A 17,933-nucleotide genomic window follows, 5' to 3' on the forward strand; every position below is an offset into this window, starting at 1 on the left:
ACTTGTTATAACTGGGTAGGTAAGGCAATTGTAGGTATTATTTTCTTCTCTACACTTTTTGATGCTTTCCAAATTTTCTACAATGAATATGCATTAATTTTATAATAAGGGGAAATATTATGTAAAACAAAGAATTTTAGGATGCTAAGGGTAAAAATATAAATTGCCCAGTAAAATTAAAGATAGAAAGATTAGAAAGAATGGTCTATTCTCTCGTTTATCTTACTACATTAAGAACAAATGTGGAAGTTTTTGTCATCTCCATTTTGACTACTAGTTCTAAAACTGTTTACTCATCCGGGTGAATGATTTAGTTTTATTTTCTTCCTTGTTTCTTGATGTAAATTTTTTTTGTTTTTTTTTTAATATTTTATTTATTTATTCATGAGAGGCAGAAACATAGACAGAGGGATAAACAGGCTCCTCACAGGGAGCCGGATATAGGACTCGATCTCTATACCCTAGATCACACCATGAACTGAGGGCTGATGCTCAACCACTGAGCCATCCAGGCGTCCCTTATGTAAAATTTTCATTAGCATTAAATATTTGGAGGCTTTTTTTCTATTTCATGTAAATTAAGTAGCATATTTTGTTAATAAACTTTATATTTAGTACATTTCAGACTTATTAAAAAATCATGAAGACAGTAGTGATTTCCCTATACAACTCTGTATTGTTTTCCCTACTATTAGCATCTTATGTTAACATAGTACACTTGTTACAAGTAATGAACCAATATTGATATACTATTTTTAACTGAAGTCCATATTTTATTTAGACTTCCTTGGTGTTTACTCAATGTCCTATTTTCATTTATGGTTCCTGAATCCCATCCAATATATTGTAATGCATTTCAGTTGTCAGGCCTCCATAGGCTATGCTTTGGCAGTTATCAGAGTTCTCTTGTTTTTAATGATTTTGACAGTTTTGAGGAGTATTAATTAAGTATTTTGTGAAATGCTCCTCTATTAGGATTTGTCTTATGTATTTCTCATGAGTAGACAGGGGTTAGATGTTTTTTGAGGAAGGAAGATCATAGAGTTGAAGTACCATTATCCTCACATCATACCAATCTACATACTATCAACATGACTTATCACTGTTGATGTGGCTCTTGATTACCTGGTTGAGGTAGTGTTTCTCAGACTTCCCCACTGTTAAGTAATTGTACTTAATTCTTTCCATACTGTATTTTTGGGAAGGGAGTCATGAGTCATTATGCACAGCACTTATTTAAAGACTGGGGAATTGGGATCCCTGGGCGGCTCAGTGGTTTAGCACCTGCCTTCAGCCTGGGGCACGATCCTGGAGACCTGGGGTCAAGTCCCACATCAAGCTTCCTGCGTGGAGCCTGCTTCTCCCTCTCCCTGTGTCTCTGCCTCTCTCTCTTTTTCTCTGTGTCTGTAATGAATAAATAAATAAAATCTTTTAAAAAATAAAGGCTGGGAAATTATGTTTCACTTCTTTGAGGGCAAAGTATCTACACAAATTGTTTGGAATTCTTCTATAAGGGATCTTTATTCTCACTTGTTTATGTATTCAATCACTTATTTACATCAATATGGATTTATGAGGATTTATTTTACACTTTGGATGAAGTCTAATGCTACTTTTTTTTATTTCTCTGTTCATGATTCCATTCCAAGTTATTGAGAGCTCTTTCGGTTGGATTCTGTGTCCGTTAACATACTCCTTTAACATCTAGTGTGTATGTGTAGGGGGTGAGTATGTGTGAGTAGGGGTGTGTAACACTTATCTACTTTCTGGTACTATAAGATGGTTCAGGTTCATCTTGTATATTTCCTATCTCAGGCCTAAAATCAACCATTTCTCTACAGAGCTCTAGTTTCTCTTACTGGAGAATGGTATTAGAAACCAAGATCTGGACACTAGGTGAACTCTGCAAATGGAGTGTCATTTCTTTTAGGCCCTCTCAGCTGACAGAGCAAAGGAATATCTGTGTGCACAATAATCCATGTATATATAGATATCTATAAGGTGATTATATATAACTATCTATATCTATGTTAAGGTAAATATAAGTTCATATTAATGTCTCCAACTCTTTTATCCATTAGCGCATTAAGCATCCTATTCTCTCTCCTTTGCTTATTTGTAAATTCTTACTCCAACTCTAAGAAAGCTGACTCCCACCATACACTGTCTATTAACTTAATTATTCAACTCTAATATACATGTATGGCAGTATCAGAAGTGTTGCCCATAGTCTCATGGCGGGGGGAGCTACAAACTATAGTTCAGTACTAATGCACAGATCTTCTGCCTTTAGACTTATAAATTCTACTTATTTCCAAAGTTACTTAAGTCAGCACGTTTTCTCCCCATCATCTTCCAGGAGATTGTTTCATATACTGATAATAAGGATATATATATATATATATATATATATAATATAAAATTATTATTATTATTATTTTTTAGAAATTCATTAAATATATTTATTTAAATAACATTAAACATAGCTAGCTCTATGTCCATTGGTCCTGGTGTTGGGGTAAGGGAGTATTGCAAGTAAAAAAAAGGAGTGAAACAGATTCCAGGTTTCAGTTTCTCAGCTCAGAAATTCCAGCAATCCCTGTAGCAACCTCTGGAATGGACAGCAGAGTCTCATAAATATGAACGATGTCATCTAGTTTCTTTAACTCCTTGTCAGAGCGCCAAAGGTTCTCCTCTAGTATGTTTCTATGGCTCTGGAACTTGACCATGAGCTTTGCCTTCTCATTTTTCATCTCCAGGAACATCACCCTCAGCTTTTCCACCTCTTGGGAGAGCCACACTTTCTCCTGGATCCAGTTAGTGGCCATAGGCTGACAGTCGGGGTTCAGCTGACCTGCTAGGGTCTCTTGTAGCACCTTCGTCTCTGTCTCTGCATGCCAAAGTGAGCGAGTAAGCTGGGTCACCTCTTCTCTAAGGCTTATGAGCTCCCCACTCTTGTCTATCTGCTCTAGTATCTTCTCATTCTGCTGTTGTATCACTTCCTGGAGCTCCTTTTCATTCTTGTAGTGCAAGCACAAGGCCTGGTTCAGCTTCTCTATGTCTGCCTCCTTGGCTTCTGGGCTTCCTGATGGTGTTCTTCCTGGGCCTGTAGCCTAGCCTGCAGATCACAGATCTTTCACTGCATTTTATTGTTCATGGTAGATAAAAATTAAGCTTGCATAAAGGTTGGGCTAAGTGGTCCCGGACTACAGACTCTGTTGCCTTGAATATAACAGTACAATTTGTCATTTACTCTGCACCAGGCTAAACTGAGTAAAAATCTATTTGAAGGTATCTTGTTTGTAAACATTTGTCAGATTCTAATTTTTTTCTTTTTGTATTAAAATTCAACTATGGATATATATGAAACAAAATAAATGGAGATCATTTTTCTCCCACAAAAGTATACATATATAAATATTATATATATCAGATATATATCAGATATATATATGATTTTATTTATTTATTTGAGAGACAGTGAGAGAGAGAGAGAGTATGAGCAGGAGGAGGGGCAGAGGGAGAAGCACGTTCTCTACTGAGCAGGGAGCCTGATGTGGCGCTCAATCCCAGGACTCTGGGGATCATGACCTGAGCCAAAGGCAGATGATTAACTGACTGAACCACCCAGGTGCCCCAAGGTTATATTTTTTATCACCTACTTCATTCCATCCTGAGATCTCAGGGCCTCCTAAATTTTTCTTTAATTTGCATTCATTGTTGTACTCTTTGTACAGCATTGTTCCTGGGTTTTGATATGCATAATGTTATATGTCCATTATCGCAGATTATGCTGAATAGTTTCATCACCTAATAAATCCTCTGTGCTTCACCTGTTCAATTCCTATCTCTCCCTCCCTGCCATTACTGATCTTCCTACCATCTGTAGGTGGCCTTTTCCAGATGTCACATAGTTAGAATTATATAGTATATAATCTATTCAAACTGGCTTCTTTCACTTAATATAAGCATTTAAAGTTCATCTATGTCTTCTTATGGCTCAATAGCTTATTTTTATCATGGAGTAATATTTCATTGTGTGGACATAAAACTATTCACCTGTTGAAGGACATCTTGGTTGCTTCTAAGTTTTGGTGATGACAAATAAAGTTGTTATAAGCATTCATAGGCTTTTATGTGGGATAAGTTTGCAAAAGAGTTGGATAAATATCTAGAAGCATAACTGCCTGTGATATGATCATATGGTAAGACTAAGTTTAGCATTATAAGAAACTTTCCAACTGTCTTCCAAAGGGACTAGCATTTTGCCATCTTACCACTAATGTTGCTCTGAATCCTCATCACCTTTGGTATTATCAGTTCTTTTCTTTAAATTTTACTCATTCTAAGAGGTATGTAGTAGTATCTCACTGTTGTTCTAATATGGGATTTTCTAATGACAAATGATATTGATCATCTTTTTGTATACTTATTTTCAATCTATATACCTTTTTGGTGAGATTTTTGTTTTCATTTTTTAATTCAGTTGTTAGTTTTCTTATTTGTTGAGTTTTTAAGAGTTATTTGTATATTTTGGATGCAAGTTCTTTTCAGGTATGTGTTTTGCAAATATTTCTCCTGGTCTGTAAGTGCTATTAATGGTGTTGAATTCAATTTGCTAATACTTTGTGAGGGATTTTTGAACTATATTTATGAGAGATATTGATTTATAATTTTCCTTCCTTGTAATTTTTTTTTCTTTCCTTACTTGTTGGCTTTGGTATAAGGGTAATGCTGGTGTCAAAAAATGCATTGGGAAGTGTTCTGCATTTATATTCTGAAAGAGATTATGGAGAATTGGTATAGTTTCTTCTTGAAATGTTTGGTAGAATTCATCAATGTGACCATCTGGGCCAGTGCTTTGGTTTTTGAAAGTCTAGTAAATATTATTTTATTTAATAGATACAAGATCCTCAAATTAGTTTCCTTTTAAGTTTTGGTAGTTTGTATCTTTTAAGGAATTGGTCCATTTTTTGGTATCAATATAGAGGCATAGAGTTGTTAATAATAGTCTTTTATTTTTCTATTAACAACCATTTTTTGTATCAATATAGAGGCATAGAGTTGTTAATAATATTCTTTGATTTTTCTGTTAACATCCTTGGGACCAGTAGTGATGATCCTTCTTTCTTCCTGATACCATGAATTTATTTCCTATTTCTATTTGGTTAACTTGTCTATAAAATTGTCAATTTTATTGATCATTTCAAAAAATCAGCATTCAGTTTGATTTTTTTCTATTGATTACCTGTCCTCAATTTCATTGATTTCTGCTCTGATTTTTTTTTATTTCTTTTCTCTGACTTGATTTAGGCTTAAATTGGTCTTCTTTCTCTCGTTTTCCAAGGTGGAAACTTAGATGATTAATTATAGATTTTTTCAAAATTAATGTATTTAATGCTATAAACTTCCCTCTCAGTACTGTTTTCACTGAATCCCATAAATTATGATTGGTTGTATTTTCATTTTAATTTAGTTCAAATTATTTTAAAATATCTCTTGAGAAATCTTCTTTGACCCATTTATTATTTCAAAGTGAGACCTCCAAGTATTTGAGACTTTTTCTAACTATGTGTTATTGATTTCTAGTTTAATTCCACTGTGATCTGACAACATGTCATGAATGACTTTTTAAAAACTCGTTAAGGTATGTTTTATGTCCGAGCATATGTCCTATCATTATGAATGTTCCAGATAACCTTGAGAAGAATATGTATTCTGTTGGTTTTGGATAGATAGAGTATTCTATAAATGTTAATTAGCTAAGGTTGATTCATAATGCTATTCAGTTCAAACTATATCCTTACTGATGTTCTGCCTGCTTGATCTATCAGTTATAGACAGAAGGGTGTTGACATCTCGAACTATAGAAGTGGATTTGTTTATTTCTCCTTGAGATTCCGTGAGGTTTTTCTATCACGTTTTGATGTTTTTTGCTGTGGGAAGTGTGTGTGTGTGTGTGCATATGTGTGTGTTAGTTGTTATGTCTGCTTAGAGAATTGGCCCTTTATCATTATGTAATGCCTAACTTAATCCCTAATAATTTTCTAAAGTCAGCTATATCTGAAATTAGTATAGTTAACCTTGCTTTCTTTTGATTCGTAGTAACATAATACACATTGCTCCATCTCTTTACTTTTAGGCTGAGTCTTTATACACAAAGTGGATCTTTTAGATATCATATGGTTTTGTCTTCTATTTAAATGAAATAATCTCTGTCTTTTAATTTGTATATTTAGGCCATTCATATTTAAAATGTATTTTAAGGGGATCCCTGGGTGACTCAGTGGTTTAGGGTCAGCCTTTGGCCCAGGGCGTGATCCTGGAGTTGGGGTATCAAGTCCCACATCAGGCTCACTACATGGAGCTTGCTTCTCCCTCTGCCTGTCTCTGGCTCTTTCCCTCTCTCTGTGTCTCTCATGAATAAATAAATAAAATCTTTAATAAAAAATAAATAAATACAAATAAAATGTATTTTGATATAGTTGGATTAATAGCTACCGTATTTCTGTTTTATTTTCATTACATTTGTTCTTTGTTCCTTTTCCTCCCGCTTTTTTTGCACTCTTTCGGTTTTAATTTAACACTTTATATGAATCCGTTGCTTTTCCTCTCTCAGCATATCAAAAAAATCTTAAAAATCTTTTAGTAGTTCCTTTAGAGTTTGCCATATACACTTTTAATTAATCCATGTCCATCTCAAAATTACACCACTTCACATGTAGCGCAGTAAGTACCTTTGTAACAGTATTCCTGACTTATTTCTGTCCCTTAGGATATTGGAGTTATCCATGGACTATAATCATACAGTGCATTGTTACTATTATGACTAAAAACAGTTATCTTTAGATTAATTAAAAATAAGATATTTAAATTTTACCAAAATGCCTTCATCTATTCCTTCTTCAATGTCCTTCCTTTCTTTACATAGATCTGAATTTCTGGACAATAATTATTTTCTCTTTCCCCAAACAATTAAAAAAATTCCTTTAAGGGGCCTATTAGTGCTGAATTCCATCAATTACTGTTTGACTGAGAAAGTCTATATTTCTCCTAATCTTCTGAAAAATTGAAAAATAATTTTGTTGGATATAAGATTATTGACTGCGTTTTTTTTTTCTTTCCACGTTAAATATTTTACTTTAGTACCTTCTTGCTATCATAGTTTTAGAAGGTATATGTGCTGCAATTTATTTTCTTCTATAAATAAGGGGTTCTTCAAATTCTGGTCATTTTTTAAACACTTTCTCTTAGTCAGAAAACTGTAGGTTTTCTACAGTTTGAATGTGATATGCCTAGATTTTTTTGCTATTTATCCTGCTTGTATTTTCTGGGCTTCCTAGATCCATATTTTAATGTCTGTTATTAACATTGGAAAATGCTGTTTTTACTTCACATATTTCTTCTGCACCCTTTCCTTCTCCTTTTGGTATCCCAATTGCATGTACATTATACTTTTTGTAATTGTACCCCCCCCCTTACTGGATGCTCTGTTTATTTTTTTAATTCTTTTTTTCCCTTTGCACTTCTTTTTTGAAAGTGTATAGTGATCTGTCTTCAAATTCAATTATTGTTTTTTCAGCTGTACCAAGTTTATTGATGAGCCCTCCTAAGGCATCCTTCATTTTCATTATAGGGATTTTGGATTTTTAACATTTTCTTCTGAGTCTTTCCTAAAATTTCCATCCTTCTCCTTACTTTACCCATTCATTCCTGTATTCTGTCTACTTTTTCCATTAGCACCTTGAACATATTAATCATGGTTATTTTCAATTCCTTGTGTCATAATTCCAACACCTGTGTCATATCTGAGTCTGGTCTGATGCTTGCTTTATCTTCACATCGTGTTTTTCCCTTGACTTTTAGCATGCTTTGTAATTTCTTGTTGAAAGCCAGACAAGATGTACTAGGTAATAGAAACTGAGGTAAACAGGCCTTTAGTTAAGTTAGGGTTTATGTTAATATGGCTAGGAGTAAGGCTATTTTTAATGTTTGCTGTAACTGTGACAGAGACTTCAAATGCCTTTAATGTCTTTGTTTTTGCCTCCTTCATTGTCTTTAGCTTCTTTAAAAACTCTTCCTCAGATAATCTGTCTTTCAGCAACTTAAGCTATAATACTGTTATTATACTGGATCCCTTTTGATATGATAGAAGGGAGTCAGGAAGAGGAAGCATTGTACAATATTATGATCGAATTTCTGTTTTTTAGTGGGCCTGTGCAGCTGGGATGTAACTTTCGCAAGTTATCGTTCTCCCCCTCCCCCCACCCTTAGGTGTTATTGGAAAGCCACAGGAGGCTGGAGTAGAGAGAATACCCTTCCCTTACATGGCTAACATTCTGGTGAAATCTTTCCTGTGACAAGTATGTATCCCTTTCTTATGACAACATTTTTGAGTATTTCACAATGGCTGATCTACCTCCCTTCTGTTGAAAGCCAGGAGGGGATCTTTCTTGGCTTTTCAAGGGAGAACCCAAATAAGTGTGAGGGGGCCTTTTAAGACGATAGCCCCCAGAAACTTCTCACTCTCAAGCTAGTCCACACTCAGTCTCTAGCAACTCATCAAAATTATCATTTATGTATCTCCAACAATATGACTCTAATAGTTTCTTCTTAAGGAAAGGAGATGGAGACTGTGACTCCACATTTGTCTGTCTTTCTGAATTTCAGCATGCCAGTTTGTTCTGCAACCACAGTCCTCTGATAGGCCCAAGAAAAGTCATTGATTTTGTTTGCTCAACATTTTTTTGGTTGTAAAAATGGGAGTGACAACTTCCCAGCTTTTACATGTCAGAACCAAAATCAGAAGTTTGATTTCTTTTTATATTTAAATCACTACTGCTAGACTATTTTGTCTGCACAAAGTCTCAATACTTCTGAAATTAACTAGCCAAGTCTGTGGCCTTATAAACACAGACATCCATGGATGGGTTTGCTTCTCCCAAGGCAACAGAAGAAATCCATGTGCCAGAGGAAATTTTAGCCCTGGAGTCATTCTCAAGACTCTGGAAACCCCCACACTTGAAAATATAAAATTGATATCATCATCCTCCAAGTTTTTATTTCACTGCTTTTAAAAGTAGTGAAATATATGCCACAATATGTCTCATTCTAAAGGTTGAAAAATTTATGCTATGACTATAATGACATCATCCTGCCTCCCACAGAAGGCTTTTGCTTGGAGAGTTCAGCAAAAGAACAAAATTAACAGGAAACGTCACTTTCACACACAGATGGAAAAATGTTAACATCTCCTGAATTCTATGACAGTCTCCTTGATGGGAACATACATGTCACCAAAACGTACCAACAATGTGCAAACACATCTTATGAGCAGGTGCTAAACTGAGGTCACTGCTGGAAGATGGGAGCTTTGGCAGTACTGAGAACAAAAGATTCTTCCTAGGTGTAGTTTGAAGCTAAGAAATAAGAATCATGTGTAAGGAATGTTCCAGGCAGGATAAAACTTCCGAATGCTTGAGTGACAATGTACTGAGGAGGCCTCCTATTACTTCTATTCAAACTTCATTTCATAGATCATGAAGAAATCCCACTCCTTACTTAAAGATTTTGTGAAAGTTAAAATTCTCTACTAGATTAAATAATGTTGTGATTGTTTCAAAATGAAGAAGAAATATGTGACTCTTCCCCTCCTTGAGGACTGACTTCAGTAACATTAAATTATGAAAACAGTACAGAAATATCTTGCAGATTATTTTGCTCAAAGCTCCCATATGTATTCCCTACATAGTCTAACCTCTAAGATTTATTCCATGTTGCCTGTATACTGAGATAAAAAAAGAACAGTCAAAAGCAGATATGATCAGTTCTATCTGCATATTCGCCTATGGAGAATATTAACATGTTTTCTATGTGTAAGATAAAAAACACATTTCTTTTCTTTGCCCTTTTAATTATAAGAAAGTTTTCTATTTAAATGTCCACACAGCCATAGAGAAAGGCTTTTAAAAAAATTGGAAATATCAGACAAATGGGATCCACATAATGTTATAGTTAGAAGGTGGCAACATTCTTGGATCAGTGCATGGGACAAGTATAGAGGGGTATCAAACATTAATGGTTTATAAACCGAGTTATTGCTCAAAGAACTGAATGTGAAATAAAAATATTACTGTATTACCATGATCTAATCCCTCTTTCATCCTCGTTGCATCACACACACACCATACACACACACACACACACACACACACACACACCCCACATATGCACACACCACATACACACAAATTTATACTTACTCTGGTACTCTGATCCATTAATTCTTTCCTCTCTCTTGCTCATTTAGCATGTTGCTTCCTCCTGTCTCCTTCCTTCGGGCTAGAAAAATATTTTCCTCAATTCCACTTTCTTTTCCAGCTATGGCGCTATTTTATTCCTACTGTAACTCTTTTGTTATCCCCTTAACATTTGAAACTGTGGAAAATTTGTTCCTATCAGACAATCAAGTACACTTAAAATACAGAGAATGGTAAACAAAGTTCTTTCCTTTTTCCCTTCAGCAGGATCTCCAGCTCCTCCAAGGAGAATCAGGAGAAAGACCTCTGAGAAAAGCTTCCTTCTTATTTATCACACTTCTTCAATGCCCCCTACCCCAGGATCCTTTACCTTCTTTTCTTAAATTTCATCCCAAACTGTCAATCTGTTCCATCTGGTTTTCTCTATATAGAAGTGAGTGTGTGTGTTTGTGGCGGTGAATGGAGTTTCAAGTCCTCTGAGTATGAAGGTAGGGAATAAAGGTCCATAGTCATCTAGCAGTATTCAGTAACTCTTCTCAAACTGTTTCATTAAGATCATCAGAAAGATTTTTTGTCTTTTTAGTTTTCTTCTTTCTCATACAGGAGGAATGTTGTTGGTTTTTATCTTACTTTACATACACTCTTTGAGTTATCATGCCTCTTCTGCTTTGTCTCTGTGTAGATGATATTCAAACTGGTACTGAGGAGATAATGTCTAATTTCGCTCTTGTAGGGCAAATGGAAATTTATTAGTCTGATGATGGGATCAAAATAAGTGTGGAAAAGTGGTACTGCATACACAAAAATACAGAGAGCTCAATTAGGATGATAAGTTCAGGAGAACTGTGACAGTGCACATGAGTATGAACTGTGCACTGGTGTTGTGCAATGGTGTTGTGCAATGCTATATCTTTGATGGAATACTAGGAATAAGGAGCCATGGAAGATGAGACCACAGCAATATAAAAGTCATTCATGATAATGAAGTTTGAACTTTATTTATGTCAGTATATCCTAAAGTATGTTTTCAGAACACCAACAGTTTTTGACAAAAAATTGATATTGATAGGTGAATTTAAAATAGTCCATAATCACATGAATCCAGGCCAAGATACTGATCACATTTAAACAGGTTTCTCTACTAGAAGGGGCTCTTTATAGCCAATATACCCTGTGATTCTTTTAAGAATATAGTATGTTGTATTTGTCACAGAACCCTTTGACATTTTCTAGAATATCTATTGGGAATTTGCTTAAACAATGGGGTCATAGAAGTATTTAACTTATATTTTTAAAGATGACTCAGATAACAGTACAGAAAATGGCTTGAAGATATAAATAGGATAAATATTGCCACATGTAGTCACATAAGAAAGGAAACAAGAGGATAAATGAAGCAAGATGAGTAATAAGTAGTTGATCTCACTATAATTGGTAAGCAAATGATGCTCCGGGCTAAGTAATGACATAGGCAATGATAATGGAGAGGAGTAAGAGATTTTTTTCAAAAGCTTCTTAGGATGTAGACTTAATCTCCTTGTTGGCTTTTTTTCCTTTTAGGGTGCATACTCAACAGGTTTTAGTAGACAGTAGATACAGGAAGGTGACAGAGGCAGAGACCCTCATTTCTGATATAGGAGCTGTTTGAAGGACTACAAAATGTTAAAGACATTCAATCCAGAATGTGGTAGTGACAGTAGGGGTAGGGAAGTTGCAAAGAAGGTGCCACATTTACAGCATAACAAACGTGAAAAGTCAGTGGAGGAAAATCTTCTCTATAATTTTGCATGTAACTATGTAGCTTTTAAAAAGAACATTTTTTTCCAAATCATGTGACTAAGTAAGGTGAATACTTATGTGATTTACTCTCTCAGGGATTACCTCTAATTTATTTCAATAATATTTATTCTTATATAAACTTGATTGATATACTTAATTGCCACTGAAGTTTAGGCAGATCTCAGATCTGGTACTATAATGAAACTCACCATTCCTCCCTGTGTTGGTCTCTTCAAATAATCCCATTTCTGACAAACAAACCAACAAATAAATTATTCTCCAAAAAGAGAGTATGAAAACCATGGTTTTCTCTATTTCTCCCCTCATACTTCAGTCCTACTATTTCACTTTTTTAATATCTCTCATATCCAGAAGACTCCAAAACAATCCTGAAAGACATAAAAGTAGAAGTAAATGAATGAAAAGACATACTGTTATTTGAAGGGAAGACCTAACAACATAAATATGTCAACACAGTAAAATATCATTAGAGTTTTATTTCCCTTAGAGCTAAATAAAGTTCAGCTGGAGAAACAAAACAAAACAAAAGTAACAGTAACCCTAAAATAAAATAAAAAATAACACTGAAAAAGAGAAGAATGAAAATAACCTATCCCTTAAGATACTGGCACATATTATAAAGCTTCTGCAGCTAAAACAGTATGGAAACTATACATGGAAAAACGAGTGACATAACACAAAAAAGAAAATATTTATAGTGACTTTAAAATACAATTTGACTGTATATCCTTAGTTGAATATATTCTGACATCCAAAAGAATAAAGCTTTAAAAAAAACAACATACATTATGAGGATTTATATTATAGGGAGCAGTGCTGTATTGCTACTATAGGACTATTGTCTTTATAGTGAAGGAAAAGCAAATGAGGTTTTATACAATCATGGAAAACCAGGAGTGCTGGCATGAGAGAAATAGGAAACAAATATAAGATCGATAAGGCTAGGTAATAGTCATGTACACCTGAATTTGAATTAGAACTCACAATAAGGGGATCCCTGGGTGGCTCAGCAGTTTAGCGCCAGCCTTTGGCCTAGGGCATGGTCCTGGAGTCCTGGGATGGAGTCCCACATCAGGCTCCCTGCATGGAGCTTGCTTCTCCCTCTGCCTGTGTCTTTCCCTCTCTCACTCACTCTCTCTCTCTCTCATGAATAAATAAATAAAATCTTAAAAAAAAGAACTCATAATAAGTATGAATAGTACAAACTCATAAATTCTATCCTTAAAAAATACCTTTCTTATCCTTGTCCTCTGAAATATGTACAATGGCTGACTCTGTAAAACTGAGCACTCCTAACACCCATTTGTGGTCTTTAAATACCATTTCACAACACAAGTAATAAAGTCTTCTTAGAGGGATGCCTGTGTGGCTCAGCAGTTGAGCCTCTGCCTTTGGCTGAGGGCGTGATCGCAGAGTCCCGGGATCGAGTTCCATGTCTGGCTCCTGGCATGGAGCCTGTTTTCCTCCCTCTGCCTGTGTCTCTGTCTCTTTGTCGCTCATGAATAAGTAAATAAAATCTTTATTAAAAAAAGTATTCTTACAGAATGGGAGATTCTGGGTAGGAAATTTAAAGATGATCCTGGGACATCTTGTGATATAAAGGAGTTAGAAAACTCTCAAAGTCCAACAGGGTTGTATCAAAAAGATGCAGAAGTCAATTTAAAGAGATTCTCAATCAGATAAAGATAGGATAATCTGAACATTAATAAGGATAAATGCAATAGATTGAAAAGCATCAAATATACTTCAACATGAGTTTATAATAATTCTTTTATAATAAAGAAAAAAACCCACAGGTAATAGTTCCTATAATACACACACACACCAAGAAACAAGCAAATATCATGTGCCCCCTGATAGTACACAGCACAACCTATAAACAATTCTTGCCATAAAAAAAATGAAATCTGGGATCCCTGGGTGGCGCAGCGGTTTGGCGCCTGCCTTTGGCCCAGGGCGCGATCCTGGAGACCCGGGATCGAATCCCACGTCGGGCTCCCGGTGCATGGAGCCTGCTCCTCCCTCTGCCTGTGTCTCTGCCTCTCTCTCTCTCTCTCTCTCTCTGTGTGTGACTATCATAAATAAATAAAAATTCAAAAAAAAAAAAAAAAGAAATCTGATCAAGCTTTTAAATTTAACTACCATTTTGTGGGGAATATAGAAGACAAAAGAACGTTATTAATAGTACCATGAATATGAAAACAACAAATATTGTGTCATTTCAATAAATTTCAAGTCAAAAAAGAAATGGAAGATGAAATTAAAGATTAAAAATATTTAAGAACCATCATTAAATAATTACAATAAATGGACCTCTTTGGATTTTCATTCAAATAAATGAATTTAAAAACTTATACAAAAATTAGAAAAACTTTACCACTGAGTACATATTTGAAGAAATTGTTATTTTTTTACGTATGATCATAGTATTATGGCTATGTTCACTAATGAGTCCTTATCTTTTAGAAATTCATATTCAAATATATATAAATTAGAGGTATTGATGATTGTTTTAAAATAATCTAGAGGTAAAGAGACAGGTAAGAATAGTGGTAAAATAAGACAGGTCTTGAATTAATCATTTTTGAAGCTGGGTGGTTCATTATATTATTCCATCTCTTTTTTATTTTCTAGTTTTTCATAATAAAAGGTAAGGAAAAAATCTCATATTATTTCCTTCTCCTTTCTCACATAAGGTTCTCTTTTCCCCCCTAAAATATTGCCATAGTAACTGGTCTTATCAACATGAATTTTCATCTCTAGGATGAAATCAGAACATGCTCATTAGATTCATCCTCTAAAAACTCTAAAAAACAACTTTCTGCAAGTAGCTACTTTGCTCAAAATTTGTGATTCTCTACTTTCTTTGAAATAAGGGATCATAAGTCTATTCCAAATGAACCATCATTAGTTTGATATCAAAAACACCTTACAATCTATTTCCATCCAAGTCTCTGAACACTTCCTTTACTTCTCTTTATAAACTTGATGTTTTAGTCAAAGCATTTGTCCACTTGTCTGCTTGTCCTTAAAACAGATGTGGGAACTCCACCTCCACCTTGTTGTCTGAGTAGTTGCCCTTCCTCTATATTTGTCTTAATTTGTTCCTTTCTTGAAGGCCTATTCAAGTCTCACCTCCTCCGTGTAGCTTTTCCTAAAGACTTTTCAACTATAGTTAAGTCTCTCTTATTTGAACTCCACAGCAATTATTTTCCTATAACTCATTTTATCACGTGCTACTCTATATGGCTAGTGTGATTTAATGCATATACTCTACCCTCTAGGATTTCAGAGAATGTGTCAGATTTCTCTGTACTCAAGCCCACACTGTGGAGCCTTAGAGTAATTGCTCAATAAATGTTCATGTTGTGGCTGTCATTGTTGTCATTATTACTGATTGTGGTGGTGGTAAGGATGATGAGCATAAAGGAAGTTCATATGATGATAATTTGCCAGGATCCCAAAATGTCTTCGCTGAGATGACCTTGGACCAGAGATTAATGGCTGAGTTGGGGAGTATTAAGTCATAATACCAAATACCCAACTTCTGTATGGTCCTAGAAATCTATTCCATATGTCCCAATAACTTAATGCTGCCAATTAAGATGGTTTAAACATACACACAAACAAAAACTAAACCCTATTTCCAGAATTTGTCATTGACTTTTTACTCCTTGAAGCATTATAAATGTCTTGATATGGGATTAGAGGTTTACAATCTGGCCTACAATCCAGAATCAAAGTTCACTCCCATTATTTCCCTATACGTACTCTGCTTTAGCTAAAATAGTCTAATTTTAAATATCTTTGGAACCATTTCTCTTCTCCATATTTCCATTAAACTTCATTACTTCAGAGCTTCATGATTTCTTGGATTGTTTCAATTCCTTTTCTAATCCACCACCTGGCTTCCAGTCATGTTCCCTTCCAGTTCATTCCCCACTCACCCTCCATTGATGCCCAAGAAGGATTTATCTTGCTCAAAATTCTTCTATGACTATATTAGCTATAAAGGCTAAATGCCTTAACATAGTATACTAGACCCTTTATGATACTTACTTTCATCACTTCAAATGTCTGCTATATGCTAGGAGCTGACTACAGAGTGGCACATACTCTATAGTCCCTCCCCATGAGTTTATTGTCTAGTGAGAGAAAAGGGGAAGAAATCAACACAGAGAAATATGTGATGAAGACCAAGGAGAGCTATGATAGAAATGCGTAAACAATGCTATAAGAAAGAAATTTAGGGAGATCTCATTTAGATTGACCAGAAAAGATCTTCCTGATGAAGTAACATTTAAGCTGTTTCCTTCATGTGGAAAAAAAGCCACTAAGAGTTTGAGAAATCTCTGAGGCTAGAAAGAGCAGTGAAGTTATAATATATACCATCTGTTTATGTTTACTACCTACTTGATGCAATATTACTTTATAGAAAAATCATAGTAGGTAAGGTTTTTATATAAATTATGATAACCCTTTGTATTATACACTGTAAATATTTTTCTATTCTTCCATGGGTCTTTTATCTTTATAAATAATTTTTCCATCAGAAATTTAAAATTTAAGCAGTCTTCCATAGGTCTATGGCTTTGTGTTTCCTGATTTCCTTTAATACAAAATTGTCATAAATATTCACATGTATTACCTTTTCTACTTTTATAGTTATCCTTTTAAAATGTAACACCTTAACTCATCTGATTTTATTTTTCAAAGATATGAGAGGGGAACTCCCTGTTGTTTTCTAAGTGGTTAGCCATTTATTGAATAATAATGACTAGCATTCACAGTGGTTTACTATGCACCAGAGATTTTGCCAAATGCTTTGCATTTATTATCTCTGTTAATTCTTACAACTCAACAAGGTAGTGTTATGCTCCAAACTTTCAGATAAAGAAGGTGAAGAACAGGTAAGCAATTTGTTCGAGGTAATACAGCTGTTAAAAAGAAGAGCCAAAATTAGAACCAAGAGGTATGACCCAAGAATCTATTCCCTTCATAATCACTTTACACTGACTTCCAAAATCCTTGTCTTGCTCATATATTTGAAAGGTCTCCTTTTTCATATAACAAATTTCCGTTATATATGTAATTAAATATGCTTCTACTTGGGCTGTTTCTGGGTAATATATATATATATATATACACATGTAGCTTATGTGTGTGGTAATTTTAAGGTGAAGAAAAGATTAGTGATTTGTTCTTTTTGTTCTATGTTTCTATGCTTCTATTAATTGATTCATTTGGCCAAATTATTCTTGCAGGCCAAAATGTGTACACTACCTGTATGCTAAAAATTATCTTTCTTCAGCTTATCTGCTATTTCTTTCTCATATTTTCTCACCTTTTTTTTATGCCCAAGTTGATTATAGAATTTGATCTAACAATATTAAACCTCATATAAAGTGGTCATGTTTTTTAATAAATTTGGTAGTAAGAACATTCATATAATTATAAGAGATAAATTTCTAATTGCTATCCACTATTCTGTTGTATTATAGTTCCATGATTTTGAAGACATCGAAAAATCAGAAAAACATTCCCTTAGTATTACACTCTGCTATTAAAACACAAGTATTATATATTATTTGCTGTCACAGTGTGTTACATATAAAGCTCAGCTGTAATTTGGAAGAACATAATATATGTTGATGCATCATGATCTCTTGAGATATTCTTTAAGAGGAGCTTCACTTCAATGTTTCTCCATAGGGCTATTGAATTTCCATGGACTCCATTTTTCCTTCCTTAGCAGAGCTGTTGTATTAATCAGAATTTCCACCTGCTCTATTATAGCCTCCTTCAAATGACTTCTCTCAACTTAATATACTTATATTAGATGAAGCTTTCAGTGAATTATTGGGACACTGCTCT

The 17,933-nt window shown here is 34.5% G+C and overlaps 1 long non-coding RNA gene across 9 annotated transcripts in view; it reads right to left on the reverse strand.

Moving 5' to 3' along the window:
• The window catches only part of LOC112657511 (uncharacterized), a 309,781-nt gene that overhangs the window by 183,279 nt on the left and 108,569 nt on the right, over positions 1-17,933 (reverse strand). For 8 of the 9 annotated variants that reach the window (XR_007412258.1, XR_007412261.1, XR_004818190.2 and 5 more), the window contains one exon: positions 12,248-12,427. This is a non-coding gene — a long non-coding RNA (uncharacterized LOC112657511). Of the gene's footprint in view, positions 1-10,260; positions 10,342-12,247; positions 12,428-17,933 lie in introns of those variants that run through there. The other variant, XR_004818188.2, reaches the window with a different exon arrangement.

Source organism: Canis lupus, chromosome 8 (genome assembly GCF_003254725.2).
Source record: "Canis lupus dingo isolate Sandy chromosome 8, ASM325472v2, whole genome shotgun sequence".
Lineage (NCBI taxonomy): Eukaryota > Metazoa > Chordata > Mammalia > Carnivora > Canidae > Canis > Canis lupus.